Consider the following 25,071-nt stretch of genomic DNA (forward strand, 5'->3'; position numbering starts at 1 on the left):
AGAAGTAGTCCTTTCACGGGATGGGGAAGTGCCTGGTCAGTGAGCCTGGTCCTAATGAGGAACAGCAGGAACCTCTAAAATAGAAAGTGTGTTTCGGGGGGAAAGTAGAGGGGGAGATGGTCAGGAGAATCTACTGAAGACTGATTATATAGGAACTTTGAATCCACAAAGCAGAAGCAAGGAAACTCCAGGGCAGAAATGCAGTTCGGTGCCTTGGGCGGGTCAGACAGTTGTTGTGTAACCCCAGGGCCTCAAGGTCATGGAAGCTACCGCGACTGTAAGGTCTCTGTAATGCCACCAAATGCACGGGAGTCACTGGCTCTTGTCCTAACCTGTTTTCAGCCAATTGTTTGCTACAAGACCTTGGGGAAGGTCACTCCCCCCCCCCTTCTGAGTCTCATCCTTATCGCATCTGTAACCCACCAGGACTGGCTAGACGACCTGGGAAACTCCCCGTCGTTCCAACATCCTGAGGTCTTAATGCAATGAGAATGTCCAACAATTTCCAGAAATGTATTCAGGCAACCGAAAGCCACACCAGGAGCTAAGGCAATTAGAAATGGGATGAGACTTCCACTTAAGAACCAGAACTGCACCTTGACAGCACTTCCACAGAGCATCCCTGGCTTGTTCCTTGAAGCCCTTTGGATTTCCAGCTATTTGGGAAGGATGGTGGTGATAGATTCCCAGCACCATGCTATCTCAAAATTGGCCACTGCTGCACTCAGGGAGTACTCCAGAGTTTACCTCTGTGAAAAAGCAGTAATTCAGAAATCAGGTAGAACACTTAAACTACTAAAGAGAAATTGTTCTCAAGCCCTTTTGGACTTCCGAAGCATCAAACATCATGAAATACGCAGACAGGCTAACTACAACTAATTTTCATGTATTTGATAAAGCGGGTCCCAAAGCCCCTGTATTAGTCAATGCTTGGGCAGCCAGCTTTCATCTATCACGTGTATTCAAAGGTCTAATATGACCTTCTCTAATTCAGACTCTTCCTTTGGAATTCCAGAAAAGCCGCCGCAGTCCCAGCCCTCAGAGCCCAAATCAGATCTCACTGCAGTTACGATAATAATAAAACTGTAACATTAAGGCACTAGGTTGGGGATAATTTGCAAACACCAAAGCTATGTCCACTGGCTTTCAAAACAATTCCAAGAGATGGTGAAATGATGCTGTTAATTCCCAAGGCTTTGGAAGTCTACTTACTTTGCCCAGGAAATGGCAGCATTCAGTTGAAATAAGTAATAAATTCTTTCAACATTTCTAGAAATTACCAGTAACACTGAAGATTCTGTTTAGTTGGCAAAACTCTGTTGGCTCTGCCGGGTGATCTATCCACCTACACTTCACTTTATGTGTGATTTGATTCAGTCGATCCCCACCTCCACCCAAATCCAACACCCCTCCTCTCCCTTGCCACTAGCTCCCAAGTTAGAACTGGCCTCTTCCTTCTTATGGCCCTAATCTATACACCCTGTGTATCCTGTATGCATTTCTAACAAAAATATAATATTCATGTGTGTCTGCTCAGCTTCCTGAACGCAGGTCTTAATCATTGGTCCAGCCTCCACACCCAGCACAGTCCTTGACAGAGTACAGGAAAGTGGGTGCGTGGTCAAAGGAGCAACTGCATGAACATTTGCTCTTTTTAGAAACTAGAGCTACCTAAGACACGGTCCCTGCACCATCCGGTGAGGGTGAGAGGCTATGTTTAAAGACAGCTGTAACGAGTGGAAAATTCTAGTGAGGACTGGTATCTGGGAAGAGGGTGGAAGAAAGGAGAGGAATCCTCTGACTGGAAGAATGTGGAGGGTTTCATGCAGGAGGGGGCTGTGGAGTGGGAGGGAGGCCAGGGAGAAACTGCCAGCGAGGCCTGGGGCTGGGACGAAGGGAACCCCAGGTCCCCCACGGCTGAGATCATACTCTCAGTGAGTGGAGTTGAGAGGCCTTTGGAGGGACAGCTGTCACACGCCTGGCCTTGAGACCTGTCGGTAGGTGGCTTTTTTTTTTTTTTTTTTTGCAGTACGTGGGCCTCTCACTGCTGTGGCCTCTCCTGTTGTGGAGCACAGGCTCCGGACGCGCAGGCTCAGCGGCCATGGCTCACGGGCCCAGCCGCTCCGCGGCATGTGGGATCTTCCCGGACCGGGGCACGAACCCGCGTCCCCTGCATTGGCAGGCAGACTCTCAACCACTGCGCCACCAGGGAAGCCCCTCCTAGGTGGCTTTTAAACCCACTATAAAGGTGGTTCTCTGCCAGGCAAACTTACATCCACCACCAGCCTGGGGCCTGCCGTGCTCCCGGTGCCAGTCCTGGGGGGACGGGCTGCCCTCTGTTCCTCTCCCCACGGCCCCGGGAGCCCTCTTCCAGCACCTTCCCACGGTCCTGTCACCCCTGCTTACCTGCCTGCCTCTCCTCTTAAAGGATGAATACCCCCAGCACCGGAACTGGGACTGGATTATGTTTGAATCCAGAGTAGGCTGTTCAGGGAATATGTTTCCGAATAAATGAAAAAGTGAGTGGACAAGAGATGGCGTGGATGCCAAAATCTGTATCCAAGGACCTCTTGTCAATCATCAACTTAGAGCAAGAGGGAAGGAAAGAGGAGGGGCTGGTGGGAGAGGAGGAAAAAGCGAGAGAGAAGGAGGAATGAAAGAAAGGAAGAAAGGGACGAAGGAAGAAAAGAAAGAAGAAAGGAGAGAGGGGAGGCAAATCGTTTCCCCACTTTCACATCTTGTTTGATAAAGGTGTAACCAGCTTCAGGCATATGAAGAAGCAGACTCATAGGGGTCTCATCCTATGCTTGACAATTAAAAGAAAGAAAACTTGAGTCACCAGACAAGCAAAATACGGCCTCAACGATGCCCACATGAACTTCTGAAAGAGACATCTCCCGCCACTAGGAGTCATTTTCACAAAGGGTGGCCTGTGGAGAATTCTCAGCATCCGGAGGCTGAGCTGGGAGAAGTCCAAGGTCAGGGACAGGCGTGGCAAAGGAACAGTGCCTCCTCATCAAGTGCAGGTGGAATCGCATCTTGTGGATGCTCTTTTCAATCCAAATTCCTGCACGGTGAGGAGGCCTGTATTCTGAAGTGGTCGTCACTGCTTTCCGCCTCGGGGCAGTGGGTCCTGCCCCAGGTAAGTCCTGTCCACTACTCTTCACTCACCTTTCCTAATACGTAACAGTGTGGGCACAGAGGGCCCTGAAGCTGAAATCCGGAAGACGCCAAAAATGACGTCACTCAACCCCCTGCTTCCCGAATCCTCATTCTCAGATAAGCGTGATAATAGCAGCTGCTGATTGTCATTCCTGCACTCAATGCCATTTTAAGTGCTGCCCACGAATTATCTCATTTAATTCTCACAATAACCCTCCAACGTGGACAAGTAGTTTGGCTTTAAGAGTTACTAAAGCGATATATTTCTGTAAAAACCGAGAGCTTTTCTTTGGGCAAATGTTAAGAGCTTGCAGTTAAGTACTTTCTCCACTAAGGGGCGCGCTCATCTCACGTTAAAAATGCCAGACCTGGTCAGGGTAGGTACTTAGTACAAAAGCAGAAGTTTGGAAAAAGAACAAAGCAGGGGGATCCATTTCAATGCCCTGAATATATTCTTAGTAGTAAAAAGGGTTCAAATTCGCAGCTGTGGTACCCAGTGCTGACTTAACACACTAACTCACTTCATTCCTGTTCAAGGTCATTTCCAAAGCATTGATCTTGACCACTTTGCTGGAAATGGAGCCATGACATTTGGGAAAGAAAAAATAATAGATTCAGCCACTTGGCTTAGTAATCATCTTCCCCTGCCTCTTCCCCTAATTTCTTAAATCACGTTTTCCACGCAGGGAAACATCTGTCTGGTGGCTGAATCAACCTGACTCCAGTTGCAAAAGGTAAAGAGTAAAAGAAAGAAAGAAAATGCTGAAATCTTATCCAAGCTTATCAAAATGAATTACGACAGCTCATTTTGGTGAAATGTCCACTTCGAATTATATTTTGGATCTGGCAGACACTCTGGAAGTGTAAATTAGGAGAGCGGGAGATCCTCCGTTAGCGATCGGTAACCCCACCCTGTATTGATAGACAGACAAGCGTGCAGAAGTACACGCTTTCGCAGAGGATGCTCCTGCAGGGAACTCAACATACACAGAGAAGGCAGCAGAGTCACAGTGGAACTTCCCTGTTTGGATCGATCCAGCAAGACCACAGTTAAACCAAACAAACAACCTTACCAAGTTCATCTCCAGATTTACATTCAAACCCGGCCGTGCTCTTGATGACTCAACTATGCACTACCCTGGTTTAAACTTTACCCTGCAGCCGGGGTTTCCCGGCTGGTGTCTGTGGCCACACATGACTAAAGTTGAAAGCTGTGCCCTGCATCTGCTAGAAGGCTCCCAGCCCTCACAGACAGATCAAGTACTGTTTAGGCTATTTCTAATTCCACTTGAAGACAGCAAATTGCTCCTCAAGCACCAGGTCTGGGACTGCTCCGCAGTTCCTACCAGCTGAGACTCCAGCTAAACAAAGTAACCCCAGGTCATTTGATGAAGTGGAGTATGGAGTGTGGGAAACACACTGAAGAGACAGTGGAGACACGGGCTTCCCTTTCACTTACTAGCCTATGGCTTTGGCCGTGAGCTTCAGAACCACTGCACTAGACTGAGGATGTGAAGTTCCGGTGTCAAATTTCCTTTTCTTCCTGTATCTCACAAGTAAACGGTTGTTTTAGGATTGATTGTTTTATGATAAATGAAACTAGGGGCTCCCCTTGGACTGGTTTCACATTCATTTTGTTTTACAAGTGAGTTCATTTATTGACCCCATCTGGCACACATCAAAGCTCAGAAAGTAAGCAGGGAGAGCACTGAGTAAGCCCTCACTAGGGGTCTTATGCTGAGAACTTGTCACGCAGGATCCGAATCCCGGGTGCCTATAAAAGCTTTACTCCTGTCTCCCATTCTCCCGGGTTCCGTTCACTCATCTGAAAAAAGGATCAGACAGACTCAGGAGCAGGTGATCTCACAGATGCCTCTAAACAGTAAGCTTTTACGAAATGTCCAAGGCAGAACTCACTATAAATCTTTGTTAACATAGAAAACCCAGGTGTTTAAATGCAATACTTACTTAAGCTAAAACACACACACACACACACACACACACACACACAGAGAGAGAGAGAGAGAGAGAGAGAGAAAACAATCCACTCATTGTATGCAGCAATTAAGTAATGTGACTCACTAATATTTTGTCCGTCACGGACCAGGCAGCTAGCATCTCTCGGAACCAATACGAGCAGCTCCCGTTCGGCTCCAACCAGAAACGCCCGCAGCTCAGGGCAGTCCCTGCCAGGGTGTGACCTGGAAGATGCGCGGGGCGCACACAGCAGGCGCGCCCTCTTCCTACGCTCAGCCAGGGGAGCGGGTTGGCATGGTGACGCCTGAGACAGCTTTCCCTTGATTCCTCCCTTCCCGTTCACTCTATTATCACTGTGTGAGATCTTGCCCCAGAAGAACAGAGAAATCCTGAGGGCGAGGTCTGATGTCAGGCGAGAACAAGCAAGTCTTTGTCAGGCCCTTCAAGGAGGAGGCCCGGCCAGGGCTCTCAGGCCGCACACAGAGGGTCCTGTGCTCGCTCTGCTGGGAGCAGAGAGGCCTGCTCCATCCTGTGCGACGGGGGCCCTTGGCTGGCGCATCCTGAGCCCTCTTCCTCCACTGACACCGGAGCTGGGCAAAGGGGATGGATCTCCACCTGGCGGCCCCAGGCACTTCGCACCAAAAAGGCTTAAAGCAGAGCCTACCGCCCACACCAACACCAGAAAACCACTCTCAAGAATTCCACCCTCTTTAGCGCTTCCCCCGGTCGGTCTCCCACTCAGAATGGCACCCCGCCCTCATCATCCTTAGTCAACTCCACCTTCCTTCTCTCAACCCACTGTCCAGCCCTCGGCTCAGGCCTCCAGCTCCTCCTCGCCACCCCCTTCACTCCAGGCCCCCCAGCTCCTCTGAGCAGCCGCCTGGCTCAGGGAACTCTCCAGCCTCTGGTCTCCTACAAGGCTTCACTTGTCCCAATGGCAAAGAAGGAGCGATGTCTCACTGTGTTTATCATGTTGCCGACTCCGGCTTTGAAACGCCATCATCTAGGATGAGTTCTGCACCCAGGAGATGCTTAATAAACAGCCAGTAAATGATTGAACCCACAGCACAGCCCAGAAACGGAATAGAATATTCAATTCTAGAGGCTTCAGATCAAAATAAAATCGGCGAACACTCACTGAGCCCTGACTATGGGCCAGGTACCACTCCGCACCCTCACGTGCATGAACTCACATCCCTGATCAGAGCAGCCTCGTGTGGCAGGTCCTGTGGGCTGTCGTTCTGCAGATGAGGACAAGCTGGATGACATGTCTGGTCAGCCCGAGCTCACCAGCTGGAAGTAGCAGAGGAGGGTCCTAGCCCGGGCTGTCCAGCTGCAGTCTGTGCTACTAACCACGGCAGGACACAGCATCTCACGACAACCCCAGTGAAAGCAAATCTCACCCAAAGCCCACTCTACACCGTGCCAGGTGGCCTCCCTTAAAACTAGGGACGTGGGCTTTTGCGAATGTCATCACACGTCCAGCTCCTTGTATCCACATTATGGTAACTGAAGAAAATTGGTAGATTGCCATGGCCCTCCTTCCTTGGCTGGCAGCCTAGTCAGGGCAGAAAGAGCTGACACGTGGGGAAAGGGGTCCTGCGGGGCATTGATGGCCAAGCCTGCGATCACATGAACGATTCTGCAGGACGCTTCTCTCTGCCAGTTTGCAGCGTGCTCCTGACCCCTGGCTTCCTTCCTGCTTTCCAGGTCAGGTGCAGTCTCCCTCCTGGGACTTCTGGACTGGCAGCTTTCAAGTCCCCAAGAGGGAAAGGAAGCTAGTCATCAGGGCGAAGCCCTACACTCCAAGCCGATTCTCCTCTTTTCCAACCCTTCTGTGGGTTGGACGACAGAGGTGCAAGGAGGCTGGAGGGCCGGAAGAGGGGCTTGAACAAAGGCAGCAGCTACACTCGGGGCTCCCAGCAGAAGGCTGGGAGGACGAGGTACAGCCGAGCCAACCTTTTTTCTCTGTACAGGCTCAGCTGTTCTGTTTCCAGGGCTGGTGGAGGCCCGGCCATCCATGAGGAGGTGAGGGCCTTGGTTTCTCACCTTTGAGAGCTTCCTGGTGGTGATGATACGAATTCGAGTCCTACACTGGGGTCCCCCGGCACGACGTGGGGAGTCAGCAGGATTCAAGGACTCTCCTTGGGGACCAGTTCAGAAATGGAAGTTGGACCATCAAGCCCAACACCCTCCTAGTGATGATGGAGAAGGGAAGGGGTGTCCAAGGTCAAAGGTGAGTCAGTGCCAGGCCTGGACTAGAACCCAAGTTAACCCCGATGCCAGTCATTCCCTCCTTCCCTCCCTCCCTCCCTCCCTTCTCCCTCCCCTGCAGACCGACGTGCAGAGTGTTTGCCGGTGCTGGGAGGATCCACAGAGGGTTTCCGGACACGTGCATCCCTGACTCTGGTGAGTTGCCACTAGTCCTCCCAGCTCTGCGGTTTGAAGCCCTAGTTGAGGGACCCTTCCAAGGGCAAGTCTTAGTTGTAGAATCTCCTCCTTGGTTGACTGGGAGCTTCACCTATTTATAGATAGGGTGACGCATAGCACATACAGTGGAAGAGGGACAGTTAGAAGAGGGTTTGAATCCTGACCGCCTCAGAGCTGTGGGCCTTGGGCGAGACGGTTCGTCATTCTGAGCTGCAGTCTCCTCTTCTGTAGCCGACACCGAGGCTCCCTCCTGCTGTGCCTGGGAGCATCCAAGGCCATGACCTTTAGAGACTCTGGCACATCTGGGGACGTGTGCAGGTCAGCAAGGTCAGTTCTAAACCACACATCCCTCTCCAAGCAGCAAGTGTGACCGGAGGTCATGGGCACCAGGCTCTGTGCTAGGTTAGAATAAATTCTATATAACATAAATGGGCACATACATGTATATATGCACTTACATATATATCATGCACATATACACATGGGAATGTGCATATACATAACATAAATATAGATATAGATAGATGTATACACACCTATATATTTTTTTTTCTAAGAGAAAGATAGAAGGACACATACAGTTTTAAAAATCTCTTGCAGTTTTCACTGCGAAGAAGCAGACCCAGGTCTCTGTAAAGTTGAATTTTGCCACCAGACAGCTATGCTGTTCAGTCAGTGTTTCTGGATGATGGAAATGGATTCCTCCTTCTCCTCTTTCTCCTTCTTTTCTGGCCCCCCAGCCCTTATCCTGTTCTGCTCACTAACACCTCCACAGCGTCAGAGGAGAGATGAACTCAAATTAGTCAATGTGATTATTTTCAGTCACTGTTGGGAACGAGGTGGGAGGATGGCGACTAACGGACTTTTAAAAGCAGAGCTGAGGCATTATCTGTGCGTGACGCCGCCTCTGGCTATTTCCTCCCCACCACCATCACAGAGAACTGAGTTTATGAGAGTGTTGTTCTGTATCCTCTCCCAGAACCCAACTCCTACTCATCCTTTCGTGCCCAGCTCACATGGCCCCTGTTGGACGCCTTCCCTGACTTGCCTGGGCACAGGGCAGGCTCCCTCTCTGCACCCACATCGCGTTGTTCATGCTGGGGCTCTTGCCCACCACCTGCTCCCATGACTGTTGGTTCCTCTGTCTTCGTCATGAGCTTATGAACTCCTCGAGAGGCTGACTGGGCTTGATTGGTCTTGATGCTTCCAGGCCTAGCACAGTGTCTGGGGCATGGTGAGGGCTCAGGTCTTATCTGTTTAATGAATGTGCACATTTTTAAAGAGAACACTCGTATTTTAGTGTTCAACAGAGAGAGGGTTTCAGAAGTGGGTATTTGCTTTCTGACCAGAAAAAAAACAGATCAAGATCTAAATGCCATAATTTCTACTAGAATAGCATGGACTGTTGCCAGCCACTTCCTCTCATCAGAAAAAAGGCTCCTGTTCTAACCATTCACCAGCAATTTGTGCAACAAGATGCACGTGACGTGCTCTCAGCACTTACCACTACCCAGGGCCCTGGGGGTGGACAGGCCATGTATCTACCCTCACAACCTCCCATTCGGCTGATCTGTATGAACCCATTTTACAGCTGAGGAAACTGTTATCCTATAATATTACAAGGAGTAGATATAAAATATGCACTTTAGAGAACAGGGGGTCAAATAAAATTCGGCCCTTTGCTTTGTAAGACTGCAACTTTATCAGACCATCCATCTTTGCTTAAAGCTCTGTAACCAGCTCTGAGCTGTCCTCAGAATGGACTCAACCCTCTCAGCTCGACATTCAAGGTCTCCTGGTTAATCCTCCTAGCTTCTGTCTCTGAGTGAGTCCCTCTCTCTCAGACTCACCTCACCTCACCTGCACAGCCACAGCGAGTGACAGTGCCACAGTCCCTCCAAGAGGCAGCCCTCGTGTATGCTTCTCCTCTACCTGGAGACCTTCCCTGAAGCTTCTCACCCTCCCCGATATTCACCTAGCAGACCAGCCCTCAACTCTAGGACAGAGTGGAGACAGCGTGTCCCCAGGAAGCTTCCCCAGCTCTGCCCCTCACTCTGTTCACATGCTTCCAAGGACGGGGAGCTCACTAGCTCAAGCGCCCCACCTCTTGGTCCCTCACACCCACTCTGATCAGAACACTGATAACTGGGGTGCTGTCTAGTCACTAGCAGGCCTCCTAGTGAAACCATAAACAACTTGAGGGCAGGAGCTGAATCTCAGCATCCTTTTCCCCGGTGTCTAGCACTGGCGCTGACACAGAATAGGCACTCACATGTTCGCTGAATGGATTGGTCCCCCCTCTACCCAGAAGGCCAGACTTGGCAATAGTCTAGGTGGATGAATTCCAAGAGAATTGGTACCAGTGACCTGTGGGAGGTCCCAGGGGAAATTCCTACTCTAGCCAATTGGTACCACAATGACCAAATTAGGACAACTGCTCACTTGGGCCTGATTTATCGATGCATCTTCTCCAAGCAGCCTTGAACCAGTGCCGGGCCACGGGCTCCTAGGACAGGGCGGCCAAGTCTCATTTACCTCCAGAGTGTCGGTACCTAGTATCCAATACGGGTTTTGGAATGAATCGCAAATACTCTACTGGGCACGAACATCCATCTTTATTTCTATTTCAGGATGTTTTAGGGATGAAGCCTTTGAGACTCTCTGGGGAGGAGGGAGGAAGGGTACAGGATTCTCTGGAAAAGCCAACCAGAACATAAAAGCCCAAGTCTTCGGGGTGGCTTGTGAGGCCTGCGCAATCTGACCACTCCTCTCTGCCCTCACCTCCTCCCACTGTCCCTCGTTCCTTCTGCTCCAATCCTCGTGGCCACTTGCAGTGCCTTGAAGCCCAAGAACATCCCCACCTGAGAGCCTTTGTTCCCTTTTTCCTTCAAGCCTCCCTCCCTCCCTTTGTTCGGGTCCTGCTCCAATGACACCTAATCAGGGGGGCCTTCCCTGGTATCCTGCCTAAGACAGCAATGCCTCTTCCCCAACTTCCTCTCACTCTGGCTTGGCTTTATTATCATTATTTTCGCTTTATTTTTTCCATAACACTTAATACTACCTGGTATAATATATGCTTATTTATTTATTGACACTCCCCTGATCCCACTAGAATGCAAGCTTGAAGAGAACAGGAATTTTGTTTGTTTTTTGTTTTGTTTTGTTTTGTTTTGTGTGGGTCCCTAACACCAAGAATACCCCTGCTGCGTAGGACATGCTCCATACATATTTGTGGAATGCATGGATGGCTGGATAAATGAATGCCCCACAAGAGCTAACAGTCCACAGTCAAGGAAGAAAGCCAGTGCTGTGGGCCTGGACGAACACGTGCTTGAAACTTAACTGTCTCGCTGAGGGGCCAGGACACCTGCTCCCGAGTCAGCTGGCTCCACCTGTGAGGACATTTCTCTGGGTCTTGGAAGACGCTGGTTTGAAGTGAAAAAGCTGCTGGGGGTGAGTTAGTTTTCATCTACTACCCGATGGGACAAAGGATGGACTCAACAGGCCGGAGGTGGGTGAGACCTGAGGTTGGATGTAACAGGGCAAACCTTCAAATGGCCGAACCACAGAGGGCGATCTGGCCAAGGCGAGGTGAGGGCGGGCTGCTATTGAAGAGGAACTCTGAAATCAAGATTAACAGCTCTGGGCTTCCCTGGTGGCGCAGTGGTTGAGGGTCCGCCTGCCGATGCAGGGGACACGGGTTCGTGCCCCGGTCTGGGAAGATCCCGCATGCCGCGGAGCAGCTGGGCCCGTGAGCCATGGCTGCTGAACCTGTGCGTCTGGATCCTGTGTTCCGCAACGGGAGAGGCCACAGCAGTGAGAGGCCCACGTACCGCAAAAAAAAAAAAAAAAAAAAAAAAAAAAAAAAAAAAAAAAAGAAAAAAAAGATTAACAGCTCTGGGCTTCTTTAACTGTGTGTATAGACAAGATCTGTCCCTAGACTTTAGGCACAGGTTCAGATGCAACCCAATGAGGGCTCAAAGCTGTACTGAAATACCTCTGATTAAGCTGACATTTTTTGAGGTTTACTAGAAGCAAGAAACTATGCTAATGCATTACCGTGTCCTTTGAGCCTCACCACAAGCCTCCCACACAGGGAGGACTGTCCCCATCTTATGGATGGGGAAACAGAAGCTCAGGAATTGACAACGATCTAGGCAAGATCTCTCAACCAATAAATAGCAGAACTGAGATTTGAAGTCAGGTCTGTCTCATTTCAAAAGCTCTTCTCCTTCCTCTGAAGTACGCTACGGCTCAGGGACCCCTCTGGGGAAAGAAACCGTAAGAGGAAGAAAGGAAGGGAGCACAAGATAAATCTGTTCCCCCCAAGAATGAGAACCTGGTATAAGGACCAAGTCTGGGATAAAATAATCCCAGGAAGTCAGAATTGGAAAATACCTGAGAAATCACCTGGTCTTACCTTCTCAGCTTTATGAAATGCTTCTGGTTTTAGTTTTGAGGGAAAATCAGGATATCTGAATGCAAAAGAAGAGCTTTAGGAGAGGACAGCAGAAGGTAACAGCAGCAACCGCTGAAAGAGTAACAGGTGTGAGATCATCTCAGTGTATTGTCACCTCCTTCGTGACTCTTGACCTTGGATGTGTGGGTGCCCTGGGCCAGCTGAAAGGAGATGTACTAATACAACAAAGTCCAAGGAGCTGAAATCAGCAGACCTTGAGTCACTGGAGAGGGATGTCAGCCCCTGTCAGGTCCAAGTTCAATGATGAAGTTCAAGTAGGTGTGGCCCTCTCCTTCCAGATAAGAAGAAAAGTGCCCATAACTGGGAGAAGGTGAAAGAGGGAGAAAACCCACGTGCTGGCGGTGAGGGAAGAGGGCAAGGGGAGGGGTGATCTGAGGCTGGTGCACTGCAGTGCCGAATTTACCTCTAAATTCAGCTGCATTTACCTCTAAAAATGTGATAGCAAGTGAGATGCCAGCCAGACTTCCGGCATGAGACCTAAATTCCATGCCAGGTGGGCTACTTCTCTCCCTGCTGGTCTCAACCTGGATGGCCAGAAAGAAGCCCTCAAATGCATTCTGCAGGGACAAAGCGACCTCCAGCAACAGCTCTAATCTGCTCACCCCCTGCATGCAGTTGCAAGAGACTCTGTTTCCTGCCTAAACACTAAAAAGACTCAAGATAGCAACAGCTCCCACTCAGAATGCAGTTATAGAACCCAGGGACATTTAAGCACTTCAAAATTACAGCTACTTTGAAGTGCACATCCATTCTTCATTATGTCCTTGTTTCTTGGGGGGTTTTTTTTGGTTTTTTTCCTTGTACACGTATGTGGTGTTAGGAGGCACAGCTTCCGATCAGAGATGACAAGTCTGGTGGAAGGACCATCCTCAATACTTCCAGGTGTCCTGTAAGCCTGCATATCACAGATTCTCTGCACTACAATGCTGGTCATCACCATGCTGCTGGCTATAAGCAAAGACAGTCGATTCTTACCTGGAGATCTCCCTTGTAACTCAGATTCACCAATCCAGGCTGAGGGAACGAATCAGATGAGCAGCTGTTTGGCCAACACAAGTCTGGCTCCCTAACTCAGGGCTGTGGTCCCCGAGGGTCCTGTGGCTTCTCTGTCCTTGGTGAGTGATATCCTGCAGACAGGGAATGCAAGTGATGTTACTAGGAGAGCCCGTTTCCTCTTCTCCTCTCATCATAATGAATTTTTTTTTTTTTGCGGTACGCGGGCCTCTCACTGTTTTGGCCTCTCCTGTTGCGGAGCACATGCTCCAGACGCGCAGGCTCAGCGGCCATGGCTCACGGGCCCAGTTGCTCTGCGGCATGTGGGATCTTCCCGGACCGGGGCATGAACCCGTGTCCCCGGCATCGGCAGGCAGACTCTCAACCATTGTGCCACCAGGGAAGCCCCATAATACATTATTTTAAGGAGAGCAGAGAGAGTCCCAGAATCACAGATGACTAGGGCTGGAAGAAATGCAATAACCTTGTCTAATGCTTCTGTAGTTGAGGAAACTGAGGCTCAGAGAAGAAAAGAGCTTCACTCAAGGGTTTAGCCGCTCGGGATGAGATTCCAGATTAGAATGTGTCTCTGACTCTCCGGTCTCTGGAATTTTTTAAAAAAGCAGCCACATGATTGGGCTGACTTCTCAAACAAGTGGTCACTGACCCTGAATAGAAGCCTTTTCTTTTATTTAATGGATTTTCAAATCGAGAGGTGGCACTTTTTTCCACATTGCTGTTTTTGTAGTTTTACTCCTGGGAGCTAACTGAGTAAAACAGTCCACCTCAGGCATGGCGTTGGGAGGATTCTCCCTTTTTCTCATTAGAAAAATATTGTTATGGAACAGTAGGACCTGTGGGCACAGCAGTGGGTGGACTTGGGTTTTTAATGATAGATGTATGTGCACCCAGCCTCTAGGTCTCCTGGTCTCTCTCTGTCTCTGTCTCTATCTCTCTGTCTCTTTCTGTCTGTCTGTTTGTCTCTCTCTCCATGTTTCAGGAAAACACAGGAACAGACATGGATTTTCCTCCCATGAGTATCATTTATTATGTGACTTTTCTTTTTCTTTTCTATTAAAGTCTAGTTGATTTATAATGTTGTATTACTTTCTGGTGTACAGCAAAGTGATTCAGTTATACATACACACACACACACATATATGTTCTTTTTCAGATTCTTTTCCATTATGGTTTATTACAGGATATTGAATATAGTTCCCTGAGCTACACAGTAGGACCTTGTTGTTTTATTATGTGATTTTTCTGAACACCGAACATTTCAACAGCCACTCCTCTGGGCCAAAAACCAAAACAAAAGAAGGGATCTCACATTTGTTAACCAAATAATATCTAACAGGCACATCAGGTGAATCTTACATTTTCCTCATTTGTCCTCAAAAATTCTGCTAAAGGTACCAGGAACTCCATTTTTCCAAAGGGTTAGGGAACCGAGCTAGAGAGAACTAGAATGCCCTGAAGAGTCATAAAGAGAATTCGGTGCAGAACCAGGCATGAACTCATATCTAACTCCCAAATCGATGTTTTGTCCATCTAAACTGGACTAGAGCTATTAGGCCAAAACACTAGGAGTTGTCTTATTTTTCCAGTGTGTTAGCTCGAAGGCAGGAGAAAGTTCTTTGGCAGCTGTTAACGTTGAAAGGATGTGAAGGGTTATTCTCGTTAGATTCTCATTCAGGCAGGAGGCTCTAAAGGTCCTGGCTTCCTGTATGCTGCCAGCCAGGGCTCATGTGCCCCAGAGAAGCCAGGCCGGCCCTGGCTCTGAGCAACCAGAGGGCCCGTCAGGAAATCGTGATGATCAACGCTCGGCCTCTGTTCCTGTTCTGGGACAGGGCTGGAGAGATGGGGTGGGGATGGAGAAAAGAGGAAGAGAAAACAGGAAGTTGGGGGGAAGGGAAGGAAATAATAGAGAAAACACAGCGACTTTAGCCTGATGAGAAAGTGATTTCTGAGCCCTGCATTTTGGGAAACCAGGTCACCGTGGCGGAGAGGAGTTTGTTTCCTCTGAATTTGGGGTTGTGTCTGTGAATTCCCATCAGAGCACAGCCTGAGGAAAAGGGTGCCTGCCACAGGTGCTGTTTCCCAGGGGCACCTGAGTGTAGACACTGGAGAAGGTGAATTTCTAAAGAAGAATCCCCAGGTGAGACCACCTCTCTGACCTCTTGGCTGTAGCTGAGGCCAGATGAGTCATAGAAGGACGTGGAAACAAGAAAAGCTTTCGAGGTGATCAGGCATCAGGGGCGCTATCCCATCCCCACCGTTTTCCTTCTCAAATGCCCTCAAAATTATAATCCATTTTCAGTGTATTTGATTAGGACTTGATTCCCCCAGTGGGCCAGGAAGAACCCCGCTCTCTTCTACCGCAAAACTAAGAGGGTCAGGCCAGCAGAACGCTGAGTCTCCTCCAGACCATGGCTCTAATAAGATACTTCCAGAATCTTTCCCTACAATTTTGTCCACTCTACTTAATTATAGACGCTACAAAAGTTCCCCAACTCCCAGTGTTCATCATGAAGCCTGGCAGTCACCTGGTAAGCTGAACAACCACACAAATAGACAACGCTAACAATAGCACAATCACACTGCAATACCAACACTAATAATACTCTACAGTTTCCCAATGACTACTAGAAGGTGGGCAGGGAACACAGAGCCCCCTAACAGGCAAGCCCTCAGATACCAATTCCACCCACCCCAGTGGTTCCCCAAACTGGTTGTGCAACTGGAGAAGCTAAAAAGGAAAAAGTACCATCCCCACCTGAAGTAGGGGCCAAGCTTCTGGAGAGTTTGACGTCACCAACTGGCTCTGGTCCACGGACCAGCATTTCGATACCTTGGATCCTAACCCAGCCCTCAGCAGGTCCCACCTCCTCCCATCTTACTGATTCAATCACGGAGACCCTACCATGGAGGAGCTCGCTCCAGGGATCTGTCCTTGACTCTCTATAAACTACTCCCCCCACCATCCAAATAAACACAGAGCAATAAAAAGTAAGCCTATCTTTGAGAGGATTCCAAGCTTTTTGAAGAGATGGCTGGTGGCTTCCTGTCTGAGTCACTCACAGGCCAGAGGTCCCTCAGGGAGCACAGAGATGGAGTAGGGAAAGACACGTACAAGCCCCGTCTGGGTCCCCACCAGGAGCCCGACCTCACACAACATCCACAAGTCCGCTTCCGTCGCCAGTGCTTATGAATGACCAGAGCTGCTGCCAGCGTCCCTCTGCAACGTGAAGGAGACACCACGTGGGACCGTCAGGAGGTAGCACTTCCGGCATACCTGGCAGCCAGCAAAACACCTTTCAGCATCTTGTCTTCTGTGGTCATTTTAAGAGAGGGACAAAGCATGGGGTCATGAGCACATTTTAAAAATGGGGAAGCTGAAACCTAGAGACACAAAATGACTTCTCCCAGGTCACACAACAGAACCGAAACTAGAATAACCATCTGCTGACCTCCAGTCCAGTGACCTGTGACCTTTTCACTACCTCCTGTGCTCCCCTTACCCCCCCCCCCACCACCATGCCCCCATTCACGGGACAGGCTGACAACGGCTGTGTGTCTTCCGCTTTTGCATGCTTCTGGAAGTGACAGGGCTGGGCGGGGGGCAAACTGAGAGAAGGCGATGCAAACAGATGGTGAAAGGACTGGAGGGCCTGGGAGACCACCCTCCTGCCCTCCAGACTGAGCAGACACGGAATCTAAGCCCCCAGGTGGGAGCCTGCTTGTTCAAGCCCCAAGTTAACCAGCAGCGGGGCCTATCCCGAGTCAGGGAACCTCATTACGGCCTCTCCCACAGCACCAGGAGCCCTGGCCAACGAGAAGAATTACAAAAGGGTAGGTTTTTTGTTTGTTTTTTAATATCTTTATTAGAGTATAATTGCTTTACTATGGTGTGTTAGTTTCTCTTCATAACAAAGTGAATCAGCTATACATATAAATACATCCCCGTATCTCCTCCCTCTTGAGTCTCCTTCCCACCCTCCCTATCCCACCCCTCTAGGTGGACACAAAGCACTAAGCTGATTTCCCAGTACTATGCAGCTGCTTCCCACTAGCTATCTATTTTATATTTGGTTGGGTATATATGTCCATACCACTCTCTCACTTCGTCCCAGTTTACCCTTCCCCCTCCCCGTGTCCTCAAGTCCATTCTCTATGTCTGTGTCTTTATTCCTGTCCTGCCCCAAGGCTCATCAGAACCATCTTTTTTTTTTAGATTCCATAAATCTGTGTTAGCATACGGTATTTGTTTTTCTCTTTCTGACTTACTTCACTCTGTATGACAGACTCTAGGTCCATCCACCTCACTACAAATAACTCAATTTCGTTTCTTTTTATGGCTGAGTAATATTCCATTGTATATATGTGCCACATCTTCTTTATCCATTCATCCAATGATGGACACTTAGGTTGCTTCCATGTCCTGGCTATTGTAAATAGAGCCACAATGAACACTGTGGTACACGACTCTTCTTGAATTATGGTTTTCTCAGGGTATATGCCCAGTAGTGGGATTGCTGGGTTGTATGGTAGTTCTATTTTTAGTTTTTTAAGGAACCTCCATACTGTTCTCCATAGTGGCTGTATCAATTTACATTCCCACCAACAGTGCAAGAGGGTTCCCTTTTCTCCACACCCTCTCCAGCATTTATTGTTTCTAGATTTTTTGATGATGGCCTTTCTGACCGGTGTGAGGTGATACCTCATTGTAGTTTTGATTTGCATTTCTCTAATAATTTGTGATGTTCAGCATCCTTTCATGTGTTTGTTTGCAATCTGTATACCTTCTTTGGAGAAATGTCTATTTAGGTCTTCTGCCCATTTTTGGCTTGGGTTGTTTGTTTTCTTGATATTGAGCTGCATGAGTTGCTTGTAAATTTTGGAGATTAATCCTCTGTCAGTTGCTTCACTTGCAAATATTTTCTCCCATTCTGAGGGTTGTCTTTTTGTCTTGTTTATGGTTTCCTTTGCTGTGCAAAACCTTTTAAGTTTCATTAGGTCCAATTTGTTTATTTTATTTTTTTATTTCCATTTCTCTAGGAGGTGGGTCAAAAAGGATCTTGCTGTGATTTATGTCATAGACTTCTGCCTATGTTCTCTCCTCTAAGAGTTTTATAGTGTTTGGCCTTACATTTAGGTCTTTAATCCATTTTAGTTTATTTTTGTGTATGGTGTCAGGGAGTGTTCTAATTTCATTCTTTTATATGTAGCTGTCCAGTTTTCCCAGCACCACTTATTGAAGAGGCTGTCTTTTCTCCATTGTATATTCTTGCCTCCTTTATCAAAAATAAGATGGCCATATGTGCATGGGTCTACCTCTGGGCTTTCTATCCTGTTCCACTGATCTATATTTCTGTTTTTGTGCCAGTACCATACTGTCTTGATTACTGTAGCTTTGTAGTATAGTCTGAAGTCTGGTAGCCTGATTCCTCCAGCTCTGTTTTTCTTTCTTAAGATTGTTTGGCTATTTTCGGGGTCTTTTGTGTTTCCATAAAAATTGTGAAATTTTTTGGTCTACTTCTGTGAAAAATGCCATTGGTAGTTTAATAGGGATTGCATTGAATCTGTAGATTGCTTTGGGTAGTAGAGTCATTTTCACAACGTTGAGTCTTCCAATCCAAGAACATGGTATATCTCACCATCTGTTTGTATCATCTTTAATTTCTTTCATCAGTATCTTATAGTTTTCTGCATACAGGTCTTTTGTCTCCTTAGGTAGGTTTATTCCTAGGTATTTTATTCTTTTGGTTGCAATGGTAAATGGGAGTGTTTCCTTAATTTCTCTTTCAGATTTTTCATCATTAGTGTATAGAAATGCAAGAGATTACTGTGCATTAATTTTGTATCCTGCTACTTTACACTCTTTACACTTTACTTTATCCTGCTACATTGATTAGCTCTAGTAGTTATCTGGTAGCATCTTTAGAATTCTCTATGTATAGAATCATGTCATCTGCAAACAGTGACAGCTTTACTTCTTTTCTGATTCAGATTCCTTTTATTTCTTTATCTTTTCTGATTGCTGTGGCTAAAACTTCCAAAACTATGTTGAGTAATAGTGGTGAGAGTGGACAACCTTGTCTTGTTCCTGATCTTAGAGGAAATGGTTTCAGTTTTTCACCATTGAGAGTGATGTTGGCTGTGGGTTTGTCATATATGGCCTTTATTATGTTGAGGTAAGTTTCCTCTATACCTACTTTCTGGAGGGTTTTTATCATAAATGGGTGCCGAATTTTGTCAAAAGCTTTTTCTGCATCTTTTGAGATGATCATATGGTTTTTCTCCTACAATTTGTTAATAAGGTTTATCACATTGATAGTTTTGTGTATATTGAAGAATCCTTGCATTCCTGGGATAAACCCACTTGATCATGGTGTATGATCCTTTTAATGTGCTGTTGGACTCTGTTTGCTAGTATTTTGTTGAGGATTTTTGCATCTATGTTCATCAGTGATATTGGCCTGTAGTTTTCTTTCTTTGTGACATCTTTGTCTGGTTTTGGTATCAGGGTGATGGTGGCCTTACAGAATGAGTTTGGTAGTGTTCCTCCTTCTGCTATAGTTTGGAAGAGTTTGAGAAGGATAGGTGTTAGCTCTTCTCTAAATGTTTGATAGGATTTGCCTGTGAAACCATCTGGTCCTGCCTGGGCTATTGTTTGTGGAAGACTTTTAATCACTGTCTCAATTTCAGTGCTTGTGATTGGTTTGTTTATATTTTCTATTTCTTCCTAGTTCCGTCTCCGAAGGCTGTACTTTTCTAAGAATTTGACCATTTCTTCCTGGTTGTCCATTTTATTTGCATATAGTTGCTTGTAATAATCTCTCATGATCCTTTGTATTTCTGCATGTCAGTTACTACTTCTCCTTTTTCATTTCTAATTCTATTGATTTGAGTCTTTTCCCTTTTTTTCTTGATGAGTCTGGCTAATGGTTTATCAATTTTGTTTATCTTCTCAAAGCATCACCTTATACTTTTATTGATCTTTGCTATCATTTCCTTCATTTCTTTTTCATTTACTGCTGATCTGATCTTTATGATTTCTTTCCTTCTGCTAACTTTGGAGTATTTTCATTCTTCTTTAATTGCTTTAGGTGTAACGTTAGGTTGTTTATTTGAGATGTTTCTTGTTTCTTGAGGTAGGATTGTATTGCTATAAACTTCCCTCTTAGAACTGCTTTTGCTGCATACCATAGGTTTTGGGTCATCATGTTTTCATTGTCATTTGTTTCTAGGTATTTTTTGATTTCCTCTTTGATTTCTTCAGTGATCTGTTGGTTATTAAGTAGTGTGTTGTTTAGCCTCCATGTGTTTGTATTTTTTACAGATTTTTTCCTATAATTGATATCTAGTCTCATAGCGTTGTGGTCGGAAAAGACACTTGATACGATTTCAATTTTCTTAAATTTACCAAGGCTTGATTTGTGACCCAAGATATGACCTCTCCTGGAGAATGTTCCATGAGCACTTGAGAAGAAAGTGTATTCTGTTGTTTTTGGATGGAATGTCCTATAAATATCAATTAAGTCCATCTTGTTTAATGTATCATTTAAAGCCTGTGTTTCCTTATTTACTTTCATTTTGGATGATCTATCCATTGGTGAAAGTGGGGTGTTAAAAGTTCCCTACTATGACTGTGTTACTGTCGATTTCCCCTTTTATGGCTGTTAGTATTTGCCTTATGTATTGAGGTGCACCTACGTTGGGTGCATAAATATCTACAATTGTTATATCCTCTTCTTGGATTGATCCCTTGATCACTATGTAGTGTCCTTCTTTGTCTTTTGTAATAGTCTTTATTTTAAAGTCTATTTTGTCTGATATGAGAATTGCTACTCCAGCTTTCTTCTGATTTCCATTTGCGTGGAATATCTTTTTCCATCCCCTCACTTTCAGTCTGTATGTGTCCCTAGGTCTGAAGTGGGTCTCTTGTAGACAGCATATTTATGGGTCTTCCTTTTGTATCCATTCAGCCAGTCTGTCTTTTGGTTGGAGCATTTAATCCATTTACATTTAAGGTAGTTATCAATATGTATGTTCCTATTACCATTTTCTTAATTGTTTTGAGTTTGTTATTGTAGGCCTTTTCCTTCTCTTGTGTTTCCTTTAGCTGTTGTTGTAAAGCTGGTTTGGTGGTGCTGAATTCTGTTAATTTTTGCTTGTCTGTAAAGGTTTTAATTTCTCCACTGAATCTGAATGAGATCCTTGCTGGGTAAAGTAATATTGACTGTAGGTTTTTCCCTTTCATTACTTTAAATATGTCCTGCCACTCCCCTCTGTCTTGCAGAATTTCTGCTGAAAGATCAGCTGTTAACATTATGGGGATTCCCTTGTATGTTATTTGTTTTTTTTTTCCCTTGCTGCTTTTAATATTTTTTCTTTGTATTTAAATTTTGATAGTTTGATTAATATGTGTCTTGGTGTGTTTCTCCTTGTATTTATCCTGTATGGGACTCTCTGTGCTATCTGGACTTGATTGACTATTTCTTTTCCCATATTAGGGAAATCTCTTCAAATATTTTCTCAGTCCCTTTCTTTTTCTATTCTTCTTCTGGGACCCTTATAATTCGAATGTTGGTGCATTTAATGTTGTTCCAGAGGTCTATAAGACTGTCCTCAGTTCTTTTCATTCTTTTTTCTTTATTCTGCTCTGCAGTAGTTATTTCCACTATTTTATCTTCCAGGTGACTTATTCGTTCTTCTGCTATTGATTCCTTCTAGAGAACTTTTAATTGCATTTATTGGTTGTTCATCATTGTTTGTTTGCTCTTTATTTCTTCTAGGTCCTTATTAAACCTTTCTTGTATTTTCTCCATTCTATTTTCAAGATTTTGGATCATCTTTACTCTCATTACTCTGAATTCTTTTTCAGGTAGACTGCCTACTTCCTCTTCATTTGTTTGGTCTGGTGGGTTTTTACCATGCTCCTTCATCTGCTGTGTATTTCTCTGTCTTCTCATTTTGCTTAACTTACTGTGTTTGGGGTCTTCTTTTTGCAGGCTGCAGGTTCATAGTTCCCATTGTTTTTGGTGTCTGCCCCCAGTGGCTAAGGTTGGTTCAGTGGGCTGTGTAGCTTCCTGGTGGAGGGGACTGGTGCCTGTGTTCTGGTAGATGAAGCTGGATCTTGTCTTTCTGGTGGGCAGGACCACGTCCAGTGGTGTGTTTTGGGGTGTCTGTGACCTTATTATGATTTTAGGCAGCCTCCCTGCTAATGGGTGGGGTTGTGTTCCTGTCTTCCTAGTTGTTTGGCACAGGGTGTCCAGCACTGTAGCTTGCTGGTCGTTGAGTGGAGCTGGGTCTTAGCATTGAGATGGAGATCTCTGGGAGAGCTTTCACTGTTTGATATTACATGGGGCCAGGAGGTCTCTGGTGGACCAATGTCCTAACTTCAGCTCTCCCACCTCAGAGGCACAGGCCTGACACCCGGCTGGAGCACCAAGACCCCGTCAGCCACATGGCTCAGAAGAAAAGTGAGAAAAAAAGAAAGAACAAATGAATGAAAGAAAGATAGGGAGTGAGAGAGAGAGAAAGAAAGAAAGAAAAGAAAATTTTAAAGTTGTTAAAATAAATTTTTTTTTAATTATTAAAAATAAAACAATTTAAAAGTAATAAAAAAAAGAAAGAAGAGAGCAACCAAACCAAAAAACAAATCCACCAATGATAATAAGCGCTAAAAACTATACTAAAAAAAGGGGGGGAGGACAGACAGAACCCTAGGACAAATGGTAAAAGCAAAGCTATACAGACAAAATCACACAAAGAAGCATACACATTCACACTCACAAAGAGAGAAAAAGGAAAAAAAATATATCTTTTGGGAAGTCTGAAGTCTTATGGCAGCACTCAGTAGGTGTTCTGTAGGAGTTGTTCCACATATAGATGTATTTCTGATGTATTTGTGGGGAGGAAGGTGATCTCCACATCTCACTCCTCCACCATCTTGAAGGTCTCTCCCAAACGGGTAGGTTTTTAGATAACAAATATGACTCCTGTTCATTAGGGACCTGTGGTGCATCAGGCATCATTTAATGCTGGACACCTGGTGACTCCTTGAAACCTCTCAGCAGCCACACTAGATAGACAGGCGTTATTCTTGCCCACTTCTACAGACAAGGAAACTGAGGCACTTGCCCAAGGGATCTGGCTTTTGAGTGGCGAAGCCAAGATCTGAATTCCTGCAGTCTGGCTCCAATTCCTGCTCTTAACCACTGTGTGGTTAATCCTCCATCTCAAAGCAGTTACATTAAAACAAAAGAAAAAAGGAAAGAAAGGGAGAGGCATGCAGAACAGTCAATTAGTGGAAAGAAACAGGGATAAAGGAAGGGCACTAGGAACAGATAACACCTTCATTCCAAAGGCAGAGGAAAGGAGGAAACTCTCCAGGCGGGAAATATTGATTGAAAGGTGCTGAACAGGCAGGACCGGGATTCTGGTCCCCAGCCCTTTTTGGGTGGCAGCTCCCTGGTGTTAGCCAGCACCAGTCAATGACTTCCTGGCCTTGGTGCTGACATAGCACCACCCGTGGGAGGGGTAAGTGGAGTGGGCTGGGGAGGGGATGGAGGGAGGGCCCAAGATGGGAGAGTCATCGGGGTGGGTGGAAGGGATGATGTTTTGGGAACCCAGCTCCCATGTCACAGAGGGTGGGACCCACTGGGCAGGGTGGCTAGCAAGACCCTGCCCAGAGTCCCCACCTCAAACGGTGAGTGCACACACTCCCAGGGCCACCCAGTTCTGGGGATGCTGGGTGAGTTCAGCCTCACAAAGACCCGGAGAGCAGGGCAGGACAGGGATCATCCCTCACCACTTCACAGACAGGGAGACTAGAGCTGCAATAATAACAGTCATGGCATCACCATCATCATCATTATCACTGTCATCGTCATGGCAGCCACCATTTGTTGGAGCCAGCCATGCATCAGGAAATGAACTAGATGCTTTACATGGGTTACTCAGTAAACATCAACTCTGTGAGAGCCGTAACATTATTCCTAATTTATAGTTGAGATAAGCTAAATAATGTCCTAAAGGTCAAAAAGCTCGTTGGCTAGGAGGAAGGATTTGAACTGCTGTCTGACATTTTGGCCCATGGTGTCACCTCTAAGCCACATGTGCCGTGAAATGGTGACAGGCTCTGCCCATGACTGATGGTGCTAACCCACAGCCAACTTCTGAGCTGTTAAAGCACATAGGTACAGGTCTTTAAACTTAAATATATTATCCACACTCCAGCTATACTAAGTGCACATACATGGTTACATACAATTAAGGTGACCGTGTGATTTATCATCCAAACCTGGGTACTTCTGAGAGTGAAAAGGGTCTATTAATAACGCTGCTGGGACAAGGCATAAACCAGGCCTGTCCCAGGCACACGAGGACATATGGTCATCCTGCTATAACCCACAGTCCCGGGGTGAGTTCTTTTATGACTCGCTGTGTTGGTGGGAAAATCTCCAGAACGATTCCCTACTTTTCAATCCACCCAAACACTCCTTGGCCACAATTCACTCCCCCTCTGCTCACGAGAAGGTCTTCTAAGTCCATTGGACTGGCAGGCCTTATGCAAGCTGATCATAAAGCAGTCATGCTATGATTCGGGAAGCAAGGGTGTGAATAGTTTGGCAATATATTTTGAAAGGAATGTTGGGTGTCCTGTGCCCTTGCACCCAGAACCTGAATGTGCAGCTGTTCTGATAATCAGCCACTCCCCCAAACCTGAGGGCCTGGTGGCTCCCCCATCTCCTGTGGCCTAAGGTAATGGGACGGGCAACCAGCGTGAGCTGGGCTGCCCAGCCCTCTGGAGAAACTGTCGTCCACTGACAGGACGCAAGACCCTGCTTCCTCGGGGGGCAGCACACGGCTGGGACAGGTGGTCTGTCTCCATTCCCAGAAGGCACTGACCTCCCCAACCCCCGGAGGGTGTGGGGGTGTAGCCCTCTGGCCAGGGATCTCCCCTTTGATCCCACAGGCCTGGGGAGGATGAAGGCTGCACTTAAAGCTTGCTTTTTGTTTCT

At 46.7% G+C, this 25,071-nt stretch overlaps 1 protein-coding gene across 2 annotated transcripts in view; it reads right to left on the bottom strand.

Annotated features, from left to right (window-relative positions):
- The window catches only part of CYRIA (CYFIP related Rac1 interactor A), a 108,790-nt gene that overhangs the window by 44,935 nt on the left and 38,784 nt on the right, over nucleotides 1–25,071 (bottom strand). For both annotated transcript variants that reach the window (XM_060117746.1, XM_060117743.1), the window contains exon 2: nucleotides 13,025–13,176. The gene's annotated coding sequence lies outside the window, so the exon portion shown is untranslated. The remainder of the gene's footprint in view (nucleotides 1–13,024; nucleotides 13,177–25,071) is intronic.

Source organism: Mesoplodon densirostris, chromosome 14 (assembly GCF_025265405.1).
Source record: "Mesoplodon densirostris isolate mMesDen1 chromosome 14, mMesDen1 primary haplotype, whole genome shotgun sequence".
Lineage (NCBI taxonomy): Eukaryota > Metazoa > Chordata > Mammalia > Artiodactyla > Ziphiidae > Mesoplodon > Mesoplodon densirostris.